This window comes from Myotis yumanensis, unplaced genomic scaffold, assembly GCF_028538775.1.
Source record: "Myotis yumanensis isolate MYYU_CA2020_CCGP unplaced genomic scaffold, mMyoYum1.0.hap1 SCAF_2, whole genome shotgun sequence".
Classification (NCBI taxonomy): Eukaryota; Metazoa; Chordata; class Mammalia; order Chiroptera; family Vespertilionidae; genus Myotis; species Myotis yumanensis.
This window is the reverse complement of record NW_027223753.1, coordinates 17,791,946-17,805,851: the sequence shown is the minus strand read 5'-3', so window position 1 is coordinate 17,805,851 and position 13,906 is coordinate 17,791,946. Positions and strand designations below refer to the sequence as shown.

Below are 13,906 nucleotides of genomic sequence, written 5' to 3'. Positions count from 1 at the left end.
GCTCCATGGGCCACCTGCCTTGGTGCTTGTTAAACATCTATTTCACTGGTGGCCCACCACCAGCACTGCTATCTCAGAATCTCCTCTCTCTCTCTCTCTTTTTTTTTTTTACATTTTTTTCTTTATTGATTAAGGTATTACATATGTGCCCTTTTCCCCCCAATGCTTCCTCACCCACCCACCCCCGCCCCGCTCATGCCCTCACCCCCTGGTGTCTGTGTCCATTGGTTAGGCTTATATGCATGCATACAAGTCCTTTGGTTGATCTCTCCTTCTTACCTCCACCCTCCCCTACCTTTCCTCTGAGTTTTGATGGTCTGTTCGACGCTTCTCTGTCTCTGGACCTGTTTTTGTTTATCAGTTTATGTTGTTCATTATATTCCACAAATGAGTGAGATCATGTGATATTTATCTTGCTCTGACTGGCTTATTTCGCTTAGCATAAAGCTCTCCAGTTCCATCCATGCTGTTGCAAATGGTAAGAATTCCTTTTTTACAGCAGCGTAGTATTCCATTGTGTAGATGTACCACAGTTTTCTAATTCACTCATCTGCTGATGGGCACTTATGCTGTTTCCAAATCTTAGCTATGGTGAATTGTGCTGCTATGAACATAGGGGTGTATATATCCTTTCTGATTGGTATTTCTAGTTTCTTGGGGTATATTCCTAGAAGTGGGATTACCGGGTCAAATGGAAGTTTCATTTTTAGTTTTTTTGAGGAAACTCCATACTGTTCTCCACAGTGGCTGCACCAGTCTGCATTTCCACCAGCAGTGCACGAGTGTTCCTTTTTCTCCGCATCCTCGCCAGCACTTGTCGTTTGTTGATTTGTTAATGATAGCCATTCTGACAGGTGTGAGGTGGTACCTCATTGTTGTTTTGATTTGCACCTCTCGGATGATTAGTGACTTGGAGCATGTTTTCATATGGCTCTTGGCCTTCCTTATGTCCTCTTTCGAAAAGTATCTATTTAGGTCTGTTGCCCATTTTTTGATTGGGTTGTTTATCTTCCTTTTGTTAAGTTGTTCAGAATCTCTTGAAGTGGAATCTGAAGAACTGGTTTGTTAAACCTTCATTCTAAAGAAGTTGTCACCCAGCCGAGGTGGCTCAGTGGTTGAGCTTCGACCTATGAACCAGGAGGTCATGGTTGGATTCCTGGTCAGGGCACATGCCCGGGTTGCAGGCTGGATTCCTGATCGTGCAGAAGGCAACCAATCAATGATTCTCTCTCATCATTAATGTTTCTATCTCTCTCTCCCACTCTGTTCCTCTCCAAAATCAATACAAATATATTTTAAAAAAGAAAAAGAAGTTGTCCAACTGATGTGGAGAAAGGATTTGATCCCCAGTTCTGGGACATTAGGAGGAGCCTGGGTGAATAAAATGATTTTCATTTACTGAGTTTCTATGATGTACCAGAAATCATACTAGGTATAATGCAGGGAGAATGTGTTGCTGTGACTGACCCAGGCTCAGAGATGCTCAATGGAGGGTTCAGGCTGAATTCCAGAGGTGGCAGTCAAACCCTGGTCCAGTGGATTCTTAGACTTGCTATTTGAGGATGTCCACTTATCCTGTGGCCTAGTTCGCTTTCCTCTGTGGCCTAAACACCTTTGCTTCCTGCTAAGCCCAATCAGGTGTGGGTGTGGGTGGAGGAGGAGGTGGAGATAAGGAGTAATTTTCAGGCAGAGCACCCGAAGTTGGAGCTCCAGGTGCAGTCCTAGGCTTTGGTCAGACAGTGGGCCTCCTCAGAGCAAGGATTTTTTTCTCACTCCGACTGGGGGTTCAGGGCGGGGATGGTGGCGTCTCCCCGTCAGATGGGGGTGGCTTCAGAGGCAGGATTTTCTCTTTCCCAGCAGACTGGGCATCCCTAGGAAGGCAAGGCTGTCTCTTCCTTTTCTGGGGGCACCTGTGGGCAGGTTATGTCAGACACATTGGAAGACGGCCTCCTATGGACAATACCCAATGTGTCGCCGCCGACAGGGGTATCTTCTGAAAGCAGCTTTGGGTCTTTTCCACCAGCTTGGCGCTCACTATAGATGGGACTGTGCCCATTGAAACTTGGGCTCCTAAGGACAGGGCTGGGGGCTTCCTTAGGTCAGAGCCCATCTCCCCTTCAGACAAGGGACCCAGTCTTTCCCTCCTTTGCCTGCCCAGGCCCAGCCCTTCTTCCGAGAGAGGCTACGCATTGAATGGGACCAGCCCTGTGCTGTTGGCTCAGCTGGTATGCAGGGAGAGATTCCTTGGCCGAATGTGCATATTCCTGGTGACCTTGGGGTTGGGGCCCCACCCAAGCAGCTGGCTTCTTGGATTTATGCCTTGATCACCCAGCAGAGCCAGCAGGCAGGCCTCCCCTAATTCTTCATCCTGCTGCTGAACTGGGATTGGAGCATAGAGGAAAGTGAGTCACGCACCTAGGCCTGGGCCTGCCTCCTGCCTCCTGCCTCCTGCCTCCTCCTCATTCCCTGCCCAGCTTCCTGAGTTCCCTGAGAAGCCTTCCAGGAAACATGCTCTCAGCGGCCCCCACCACCCCTCAGCTTCTTTGTCACCTCCTAGACCACTGTTCCTGCTGTTGCACAGGTAAGAGGCTGGTGGCCGGGGTGAGAGGGTGAGGTTTGGCTGCTTTGTCTAGCTGTCCCTCGGTATCCTTGAGGCTAGACAGGCTCTGGAGGGGTCTGAAGAGCTGGGTTATGTCTGACTTTCCTGCCATCAGCAGCCGCTCATGGACACACAGTCCCCCTTCGTCACTCACAGACACAGTCTTTCGCCCTCAGAGACATGTAGCACACACAACCACCCACAGATACAGCATCCAGCACATCACACAAAACATCCTCATCACCCACAGACACAATTCATGGCCCTTCACAGCCACGCAACACACACAGACTCTTGGCATCCACTGATACAACCCATGACCCTTCACTGCACATAATACGCAAACCGTCACAACTGACACAGTCCTCTCAAGGGGTGCATATCATATCCACGGGAGGAAACACTTATCTTTATAGACGCACAGCATGTGTGCTGATAGACACAATGAGCCATGGAAGACCCTCCACTTACTTACTGCAAGCAAATCTATTCCATGTACACACACACACACACACACACACACACACACACACCCATGCAATCATCTGTACATATCACAGAAGCTCCCCTTACCCCCTCATCCCCAAGATCCTGGGGGGGTGCTGCTGCTCAGCTGGGGTAGGGGCAGGGGCTGAGCCTAGTTAGCAACACCATCCCCACTTCTCACACTGCCCCCACCCGCCCCAGCCCTGCTTGTGCATTGGGGGGCAGCCAGGGGCACAGCCAGGGGTCCTGGCCACATCACGGAGCATCATAGGAAGAACTCTACGCTGCTTCCGATGCCCTGGGACTAAGCACAAGCTGTTAATAGAAAAAGCTTGCTAGCAAGCTTGCAAGAGGCCTTCCTAAGGATAGCCTGCTATGGTAATGCTTTTCTGCTCAAGTGGCAAGTAGCATGATTGATCGGGAAACTCTGACATGAAGATAAGCTCATTATAAATGATCGAGCAATGGGATTTCTGAGGTTTAGCTTGAGGCTAAGAAGGGACAGACTTCAAGTCAAAGTGGCCCTTGATGTCGTGTGATTAAATGGGCGGTGGGATCAGACTGTCCCATCTTCCTGAGGAGTTCAGATTGATGGTCACTTCCCCACTCTCCCACCCCCATCTTTGCCCTGAGCACGACTGGGCCAATCAATGGAACATAAACTATTGTATTTTAAAATAACATGAGGTGTTCTCTTCTGGGATAACATTTGCAAATTCTTTTGCTTATTGGCTTGAAAGATTTACAGATAGAGTTCTTACTAGACTCTCAGAACACGTAGGCATTTCAAAGCCGCTCCACAAGTGTCCATATAGGGGTTTTCTTCCTAGGAAGTGTTAGTTGTTAATGTTACACATTCTGACATCGTGACTAAGTTTGTTTCTATGGAGACTCTGAATGTGGTGTGTCATTAAACCTGAACTTCTCTATAAAAAAAAAAGCTTTTATCATATGCTTACTGTGTGTCAGACATCATGCTCAATGCTTCTGCAAGTATTATCTTACTTAATTTTACAATTCCTTTATGAAGTAGACTACGGGCCCAGTGCACAAATTCGTGCACCTTAAAGGAACTGTGGGCCGAGAGACTGCGGTGAGCACAGGGGCGGGTCTCGGCCCATCCTCCACGCCCCCGTCTGGCCCCTCCCACTATGGCCCCCAATCCCCTGTCTGCCGGCAACCCCACTCCCGCCGCCGCCACTCCCACGCGCTGATGGCACCAGCCCCGCTCACACCCACTGACAGCGTGGAGTGATTGAGACTGGCACCAGCAGTGGGTGCGAGTGGTGCCAGTGCTGTCAGCGGCTGTGAGTGGCAGCTGCTGCCCTGATCGCCCCTCAGGAGCAGGGGGAGATGGAGAAGCCCTCAGGGGCAATCAGGGCCGAGTGATTGGGACCGGCACCGGGCACCAACAGCATGTGCGAGTGGCGGCTCTGGTGCCGGCTACGGGTGCAAGTGGGGCCAGTGCTGGCAGCAGGTGTGAGCACTGGGTGGGACTGTGGTATGTGGGAGCAAAGAATTTTTAGTAACCACCAGAGGCTCACCCCGATGACAGCGACTGGTGCCCTGCCTTGGTCTGGCGCCCCCGCTCACCTGCTCCACCATCCTGCTGCGGTCAACTAGCGCCCGCCATGTTCCGCACACGCCCCCTGGTGGTCAGCGCATGTCATAGCGACCAGTTGTTCAGTTGTTCTGCTGTTTGGTCTATTTGCATATTAGCCTTTTATTATATAGGAAGAATACCCGGCCTCATTTCATAGCTATGTTTCCATGTAGGCTCAGAGTGGTTCGGAAACCTGCCCAATATGCCATGGCTAGGAAGCAGCAATGGGGCTTAGATGTAGAGAAGTCTGACATCAGAGTCCACCTCTTTCTTATTTATTTACTAGAAGCCTGTTGCACGAAGATTTGCACAACAGGCCTTCCTTCCCCGGCTGTTGGCACCGGTTTTCCTCTGGCACCCGGGACCCAGGCCTTTGGTCCGGCCGCAGCGGAGAAGCCAAGCCTCTTCAATCTTCAGTCTTTAGTCTTTACTCTGGCTGGAGCCTTCAGTCTTCGCTCCGGGCCTGCATATGCAAATTAACTGCCATCTTTTTTTTAAAAAATATATTTTATTGATTTTTTACAGAGAGGAAGGGAGAGGGATAGAGTTAGAAACACTGATGAGAGAGAAACATCGATCAGCTGCCTCCTGCATGCACCCCACTGGGGATGTGCCCACAACCAAGGCACATGCCCTTGACTGGAATCGAACCTGGGACCCTTCAGTCCACAGGCCAATGCTCTATCCACTGAGCCAAACCGGTTAGGGCAACTGCCATCTTTGTTGGATTAATTTGCATATTCATCCTGATTAGCTAATGGGCATAGTGGAGTGACACCATTTGCATATTTCTCTTTTATTAGTGTAGATTATTACTAGAGGCCTGATGCACGATATTCATAAAAGGGGCTCAGCCCTTGCAGCCCCGGCTTCGTCTGGAAGGTCGTTCGGCTGTCCGGTCTAATTAGCATATTACCCTTTTATTATTATAGATAGATTTTTTTACCTTTTAGAGGTAACAAATGTGAACACTGACAGTTCAATAGGTATGAAAGAATACATAGTGAAAGATGCCCTCCAATCCTGTTCTCCAGCCACTTGACTTACCTCTTGGAGACCTCTCTGTGAGAGGGGGTTCCAGCCCAAAGGGTTCCCAGAACAGTGTCCAGACTCTGGGGCTTTCCCATGCCCTCCCCCTGCCCAGGCACACAGGCAGCTGCCTCTGTTTGCTCCTGGGGCTCCTTCCAACCTAAGTCCTAAGTTCTCGTTTGTCCGAAGTCCTCAGGGACCCCCCTATTTGAGGCCCCTGGACCTGGATCTTCTCCCCCTTATCTCACTGCTGAGGGCCCTGCCACACCCCTGAGCCTTTCTTTCAGGATCCAGCACACGATGATGTGACCCTTCTTACAAGCTGGGGCTTTTCCCCTGAGCAGTGCTCACTTTGCTGTAGAAAGTGCCCAGGCTGGGGAGGGAGAGCAGATGAGACTCAGCCCTAGCCAAGGATGAGGGAAAAGAGGAAGAGGAGAGAGGAGGCTGAGGACTAGCTGCCCGACACTGTGCTTCATAGACCTAACCCCACTGGGAGGTGGGGCTGCCACCCCCACTTTACAGATAAAGAGTCCGAGGCTTCAGGCCCGGCCGGTGTAGCTTAGTGGTTGAGCGTTCACCTATGGAACCAGGAGGTCACAGTTTAATTCCTGGTCAGGGCACATGCCTGGGTTGTGGGTTCAATCCCCAGTGTGGGGTGTGCAGGAGGCAGCCAATCATGATTCTCTCTCATCATTGATATTTTATCTCCTTCCCCCTTCCTGTTTGAAATGAATAAAAATTTATATTAAAAGAAAAGAATCTGAGCTCTGCTGGTGCAGTTGTTAAGTGGCAGAGTTGGGATTTAAAACCCCAAAGTTTGAGGAGGACGAGTAAATCAGAAAGAGAGGGAAAGAGAGAGCGAGAGAGGGCCAGAGAGAGAAACTGAGGTTAGGATGGTGAGAACGAAGAGAGGATTCAGAGCTGTCAAGCATCGGCTGGCCATCCAAGAAAGGGGCCTCAGGCTTTGTAGTAAACCCCCCCGCCCGAGTGACTCTTTCTTTATTCTGTTTATTTGCATCATTTGTCCATCCGTGCGCTTAAATCATCCTGTCTTAATTACTGAAATTTATAAAATCTTGATATATGATGCTGCATGTTTTTTGACTTCTCATTCTCCAAATTGTCTTGGCTAATTCCATGTTTACACACACACACGCACACACACCCACACACACACACACCAAATACTTGTGTACCCATTAAGTTAAATAGAATATTATAGGTATAATAGAAGCCTCCTATGTACTTCGCACATCTTGCCTCTTCCCTCTCTCCCCAGAGATAGTCACATCCTGAACTTTCTATATGGAGGAATACGTATTCATGTCCATGACTTAGAGTTTTAAGAACAGTAGGGAACTATGTTTGTCTTTCTGCAACTTGTGTTTTTAGTTTAGCTCCGTGTTTACTGCCCATGTTATTGCATGTAGCTCTGTTCATTTCAAGGTATTTGCAGAGCCGAAACCGGTTTGGTTCAGTGGATTGAGCGTCGGCCTGCGGACTGAAAGGTCCCAGGTTCGATTCCGGTGAAGGGCATGTACCTGGGTTGCGGGCACATCCCCAGTAGGAGATGTGCAGGAGGCAGCTGATCGATGTTTCTCTCTCATCGATGTTTCTGACTCTCTATCTCTCTCCCTTCCTCTCTGTAAAAAATCAATAAAATATATTAAAAAAAAAAAAGGTATTTGCAGAATGACACTGTAGAGACATACAAATATATATCAACCTTGCCAGTGTACCTAGGAAGGATGTGCATATTTTCAACTTTATTTTGAAGTTAATTTTCAAAATGATGGTGCCATTTTTAATCTCCCCTTAGCAGCGTTATGAGAGTCTCCATTGTTCTACATCCTCCCAATAATTGAACTTGGCAGACTTTAATTTTTTCCATTCCGGTGGTTGTGCTTTTTTTTTTTTTTTCTTCTTCTTTAAGATTTTTAAAATTGATTTTTAGAGAGAGGAAGGGTGAGGGGGTGAGAAACATGGACGTGGGTGTGAACCATCCCACCTGGAACTGAGCCCACAACCCAGGCATGTGCTTTGACCAGAAATTAAACCAGCGACCTTCCGGTGCATGGGACGATGCCCAACCAACGGAGCTACCCTGGCCGGGGCTGGGGTTGCTTGTTTTAATATGAACTCCTGGTTTCCTGAAACGTTGACCATATTTTTAATCTTTCTTAGCCTTCAGGCTTTTGATTCTGTGAATTGCTTACTCCTTCCTTGACCCATTTTTTAAAAATCCTCACCTGAGGGTATTTTTCCATTGGTATTTGGAGAGAGTAGAAGGGAGGGAGGAGAGGGGGAGAGAGAGAGATTGGATCCAGCCTGCAACTGAAGTACGTGCCCTTGACCAGGAATCGAACCTACGACCCTTCAGTCCGTGGGCTGACGCTCTAACCACTGAGCAAACCTGGCTAGGGCATTCCTTGACTTATTTTTATTGGGCTTGTCTTTAAGTTATTAATTTGTAGAAATTGATACCATATTGTGTCTGAAAATTCTTTGATACATCTGTTGCAAATATCTTCTCCTGGTCTGTGACTTGCCTTTTTACTATTTTTGTAGTATCTTTTGAAATACACAGTTAATAATTTTTTTTTTTTTGCTTATAATAAAAATAGTATTTTTTATTTATTTATTTACTTTGGTATTCATCACATTAACATAGCTTTATCATTTCAGGTTCCTGTTGATTTCTTTTCCCCCCCAGTATTTTATTTAATTAATTAATTTTTTATGTATTTATTTTTAAAATATATTTTATTGATTTTATACAGAGAGGAAGGGTGAGAGATAGAGTTAGAAACATCAATGGAGAGAAACATAGATCAGCTGCCTCCTGCACACCTCCTACTGGGGATGTGCCTGCAATCAAGGTACATGCCCTTGACTGGAATCGAAGCTGGGACCTTTCAGTCCGCAGGCCGACGGTCTATCCACAGAGCCAAACCGGTTACGGCTATTTATTTATTTTTAATTCTTTATTGATTAAAGTATTACATATATCTCCCTTTTCCCCCATTGACCTCTCCCCGGCCACACCCTCTCCGCCCTCCCCACCAAGTTCTAAATTTTATGTGGTCGGATTTATCCAACTTTTCTTTGTTTCTTTTTTTTTTAAATTTCTATATCTTTTTTTTTTTTTTAATATATTTTATTGATTTTTTACAGAGAGGAAGGGAGAGAGATAGATAGTTAGAAACATCGATGAGAGAGAAACACCGATCAGCTGCCTCCTACACATCTCCCACTGTGGGTGTGCCCGCAACCCAGGTACATGCCCTTGACCGGAATCGAACCTGGGACCTTTCAGTCCGCAGGCCGATGCTCTATCCACTGAGCCAAACCGGTCTCGGCTAAATTTCTATATCTTAATTTAAGAAAAATTTCCCTTCCCTTATATCACGAATATATTTTCCCCTCATTTTCTTCCAAAACTTTTAATATTTTGCTTTTCATGGTTAGGTCTTTATGCCAGTTGGAGTTGAAATCTGGATATGGTGTGAGGATGTGATCTCGTTTTGTTATTGTTTTTCCCTAATAAATAGCCAGGGATTTGCACCAATATCTCTTCTTTTATTGATCTGTAATGACAGTTCTATCATATCTCCTAAGTTTCCATATGTGTGCTCTCTACTTCTGGGACTGCTGTTCTGTTTCTGTGGACTATTTGCTATCCTTTTGTTAATACTGCCCTGTCTTAACACTGCAACTTTATAATAAGACCTGATATATGATAAGGAAAATCTGATGATATGTCCTTATTGCTGTTCTTAAAATAATGTGTTGGCTGGTTTTGGATCTTTGGTTTTTCATTTGGAATTTTAGAATCAGCTCATAAAGTTTCTTGAAGAGCCTATTGAGATTTTTTTCAAGTGCTTTATTATGTGATTTTTATTCCCCCACCTTTATTAACATCTATTGGGATTTTGATTGGATTGGCACTGAATTTATAGGTTAAACTTGGAAAAATATATCTTTATGATACTGATAGTCTCATGCATAGATATATTATATTATTTATTCATATAGTTCTTTTTTTGCAAGAACTTGATCTTTTAAAAAATGTATATATATATTTATTGATTTCAGAGAGGAAGGGAGAGGAACAGAGATAGAAACATCAATGATGAGAGAGAATCATTGATTGGCTGCCTCCTGCACACCCCCCACTGGGGATTGAGCCTGCAACCCAGGCATGTGCCCTTGGCCGGAATAGAACCCAGGACCCTTCAGTCCACAGGCCAACACTCTATCCACTGAGTCAAAGCAGCTAGGACCATATAGTTCTTATTTAATTATTTTTCAATGATTTTTATAATTTCCAGTATCGAGATAAAATTGCACATCTTGGCTTCCACAAAAATTATTTGCCCAGATAGTTTCCTTGCTATTATCAACTTTATCTTTTAAAAATTGACATTTCTGTTTATTGCTTATTTATAGGAACACCATTGATTTTTTTAATAAAATATTTTATTGATTTTTTACAGAGAGGAAGGGAGAGGGATAGTTAGAAACATCGATGAGAGAGAAGCATCGATTAGCTGCCTTCTGCACACCCACTACTGGGGATGTGCCTGCAACCAAGGTACATGCCCTTGACCGGAATCAAACCTGGGACCCTTCAGTCCCCGGGCTGACGCTCTATCCAGTTAGCCAAACCAGCTAGGGCACCATTGATTTTTATATAGTGAATTTATATCCAGAAATCTTGTTCAAGTTTTTGTTGGTTCTAATAACTTGTCCATGACATTACCTTACGTTTTCTATGTAAACAATCATATTGCCTGTGAAAATGACAGTTTTGCTAGTCTTTTCCAATCTTCATAACCATTCTTTTGTTCTCATATTCTTCACAACAGAGTGAGGTACTTATGATTATTCCCAGTTTACAGGTTGAAAAACTGAGGCTCAAAGAAGTAAATTACCTTTTCCAAGTTCACACAGAGAGTTGGTGACGGTCAAAATTTGAATTCAAGTCTCTGGGTCTGAAACCCATGCTCTTTTCCTTGTGGTGTTCTTCCTCCCACATTATCTCCGCCTTAGAAGAGCAAAGCGATGCTCACAGAAATGAAGTGTCCACATCACTCCGAGTGAGGGACGGACTGAGGGCAGAAAGAAGCGAACAAGGCTTTGATAGTGTGCAAGAGTGAACTGGGTTGAGGGTATTGGGGTCCTAATTTCAGTTCTGCCACCTATCAGCTGTGTTACCTTGGATACGTCATTTGCTCTCCTCTAACCTCATTCACTCATGCAATAAGCATTATGCACCTGCAATGTGCCAGGCGGTGTTCTAGATAATAGGTGTAGTAATCAATAAGCTAACTGAAACACAGGGGATTGTTCCTGCTCTCAAGGAACTTAACAATTTGCCTGGGGAGCCAGATAATGAACAAAGTAAAGCAGCAAAATATACGGTATGTTAGATGTGGTAAGTGTGATAAGTGAGAAAAGTGTGATAAGTGAGAAAAAGAAAGCAGTGTAGGGGCCCAGGTCATGTCGGAGACGGTTGTAGTTTGTTGGGGTTATTAAGAAGTCCTCACTGACAAGGTGGCATTGGAACAAAGACATGGGGAAAGCTTGAGGCAGGAGTGTACCTGGTTATTTGAGGAAAACGAAGCCAGTGCAACTATGGGGGAGGGGAGGCCCTAGAGGTAGGAGATGAGGTCAGGTTTTGCAGGCATTCTAAAGGACTTTGGATTTTTTGTTAAGTGAGCTAGAAGCCACCAGAGACTTTTGAGCAGAAGAATGATGTGATTTCCTGTTTAAGAGGCTCAACCACTGCTGTGCTGAGAACAAATGAAAAGGGGGTGAAAGGGTGGAAGCAAGGAGACCAATGAGGGAGCCACATCCAGGTGAGAGATGATGGTGGCTGGAACCAGGGCCATAGCAGTGGAGATTTTGAAAGTGTCTGTCTGTCTGTCTATCTGTCTATCTATCTATCTATCTATCTATCTATCTATCATCTATCATTTTAAGTTGAAAGTAAATTTATATACTTAGTTTAAAATTAAAAATAAGTTGGCCTGCCCTACCTGGTTTGGCTCAGTGGATAGAGCAGGGGTGGGCAAACTTTTTGACTCGAGGGCCACAATGGATTCTTAAATTGGACCGGAGGGCTGGAACAAAAGCATGGATGGAGTTTTTGTGTGAACTAATAAAAATTCAAAGTAAACATCATTACATAAAAGGGTATGGTCTTTTTTTTTTTTTTTTTTTTTAGTTTTATTCATTTCAAATGGGCTGGATCCGGCCCGCGGGCCGTAGTTTGCCCATGGCTGGGATAGAGCGTTGGCTTGCAGACTGAAAGGTCTCAGGTTCGATTCTGGTCAAGGGCATGTACCTTGGTTGCAGGCACATCCCCAGTGGGGGGTGTGCAGGAGGCAGCTGATCGATGTTTCTCTCTCATCGATGCTTCTGGCTCTCTATCCCTCTCCCTTCCTCTCTGTAAAATATCAATAAAGTATATTTTTTAAAAAAAGAAAAAAAATAAGTTGGCCTGATAAAACCGTGAGTGGACTGCCAGCTCAGTGTGCGCGTGCTCCAGACCATGTGCGTGTGCACCCTCCTGCAGGAGTAAAGATATTTGTCTGCAAAAAAAGAGTTGGCCTGGCTGGTGTGGCTCAGTTGGTTGGGTGTCATCCTGTGCACCGAAAGGTTGTAGGTTTAATTCCCAGTCAAGGAACCTTCCCCAGGTTGCAGGTTTAATCCCCAATGGAGGGCAGCCGATCATTGGTCGATGTTTGCATCTCTCTGCCTCTGCTTTCCTCTCTCTCAAAACCAATTAAAAATATTTAAAATTAAAAATAAGTTTATTGGGTGAAGGAATCTTTAAAATATCTTATAAATACAAACATAAGGCAACTTCTTAGATAAGCAATCCTCTATTTTTCTGATGATGAGATCCCCAAAAGGATTTTAGACCAACTTGAATGTATAATCTCTTAGGAATGTGGATTATATAAATAGTCCAGAGTTCCTTAACCTCAGCTGTATTAACATTGAGAGCCAAATACATTTTTGTTGTAGGGACTGTTGTGTGCATTGTAGGATGTTTAGCAGCATTGCTGGCCCCTACCCACCACGTGTCAGCTGCCCCCAATCCTCTTCCTCTCCCCTGCCAGTGTGACAACCAAAAATGACTTGAGACATTGACAAATGTCCCTGGAAGGCAAAATAGCCGCTGTTGAAAATCACCGATATAGTCAAATGCCAACGTATAATAATTAATTTCTTCATTTAGTCACTCACATACTTAAATATCCTATATAATAAAGAGGAAATATGCAAATTGACCCTCACTCCATCACACTGCCACAAGATGGCTGCGCCCACAGAGGAGGCAGGGTTCCCGTAATGAGCTGTAATGAGCGATCAGCAGGGACCTGAGGCTGCATGGTGCTGGGCTGGGGAAGGGGACCTGAGGCTGTACCCCCCCCCCACCCCCGCCTGGTGGGGCTTGACAGGGGACCTCAGGCTGCTCCCCAACACCTGGCGGGGCTTGATGGGGGAACCTCAGGCCGCACCCTCCACCCCAGAGCCGGGCTGGGGGACCTCAGGCCATGCCCCCTGCCCTGGTGCCGGGCTGGGGGACCTGAGGTGCTCCGGGGGACCTGAGGCTGTGCCCCCTGCCCAACGGGGCTTAATGGGGGTGGGGCCGGCCGGGTCTGGGTCTCACGTGATTTTGAGGCGCACATGGGTGGGCGGGGACTTGACTCTGGGTCCCACGGTGTGCCCCAGACTCTGACAGGAGAAAGATTTTCATATACATTTTACTCATTTTCTTTCATCTCTGACACTTCTATTATAGAGAAAGGGCAAATAGCAATATTAAAATATTTCCTCTAATTAATTCCCTTTAATGTGCATGAATTTCATGCACCAAGCCACTAGTTTCAGGCAATAATTTATTATTTTATATATAATGCTTTTTTCCAATCTCAAATTTCATGAAACCAACGTATGTCAACCCTTTATGTTCATCGTTGATGTTGGCATCTTCGTTGTTATTGCTCTTTTCTGTCATCTGATAGAGTTTTCCAGGCTACATCATTTTCACTTCTTTCTGCTTGTAGGAGATGCAGCACCTAACATCATATATGCTGTTTTATAATGAGAGGCTATCACAGGAACATGACATCCCAAGACATAACTATCCATCACATAACATCAGGACAGTTCCC

General features: G+C 45.7%; 1 protein-coding gene across 1 annotated transcript in view; it reads left to right on the top strand.

Annotated features, from left to right (window-relative positions):
* Positions 1–2,499: 2,499 nt before the first annotated feature.
* Positions 2,500–13,906, top strand: part of PTAFR (platelet activating factor receptor) — a 31,255-nt gene continuing 19,848 nt past the window's right edge. Inside the window, exon 1 of the mRNA XM_070403203.1 lies at positions 2,500–2,581. The gene's annotated coding sequence lies outside the window, so the exon portion shown is untranslated. The remainder of the gene's footprint in view (positions 2,582–13,906) is intronic.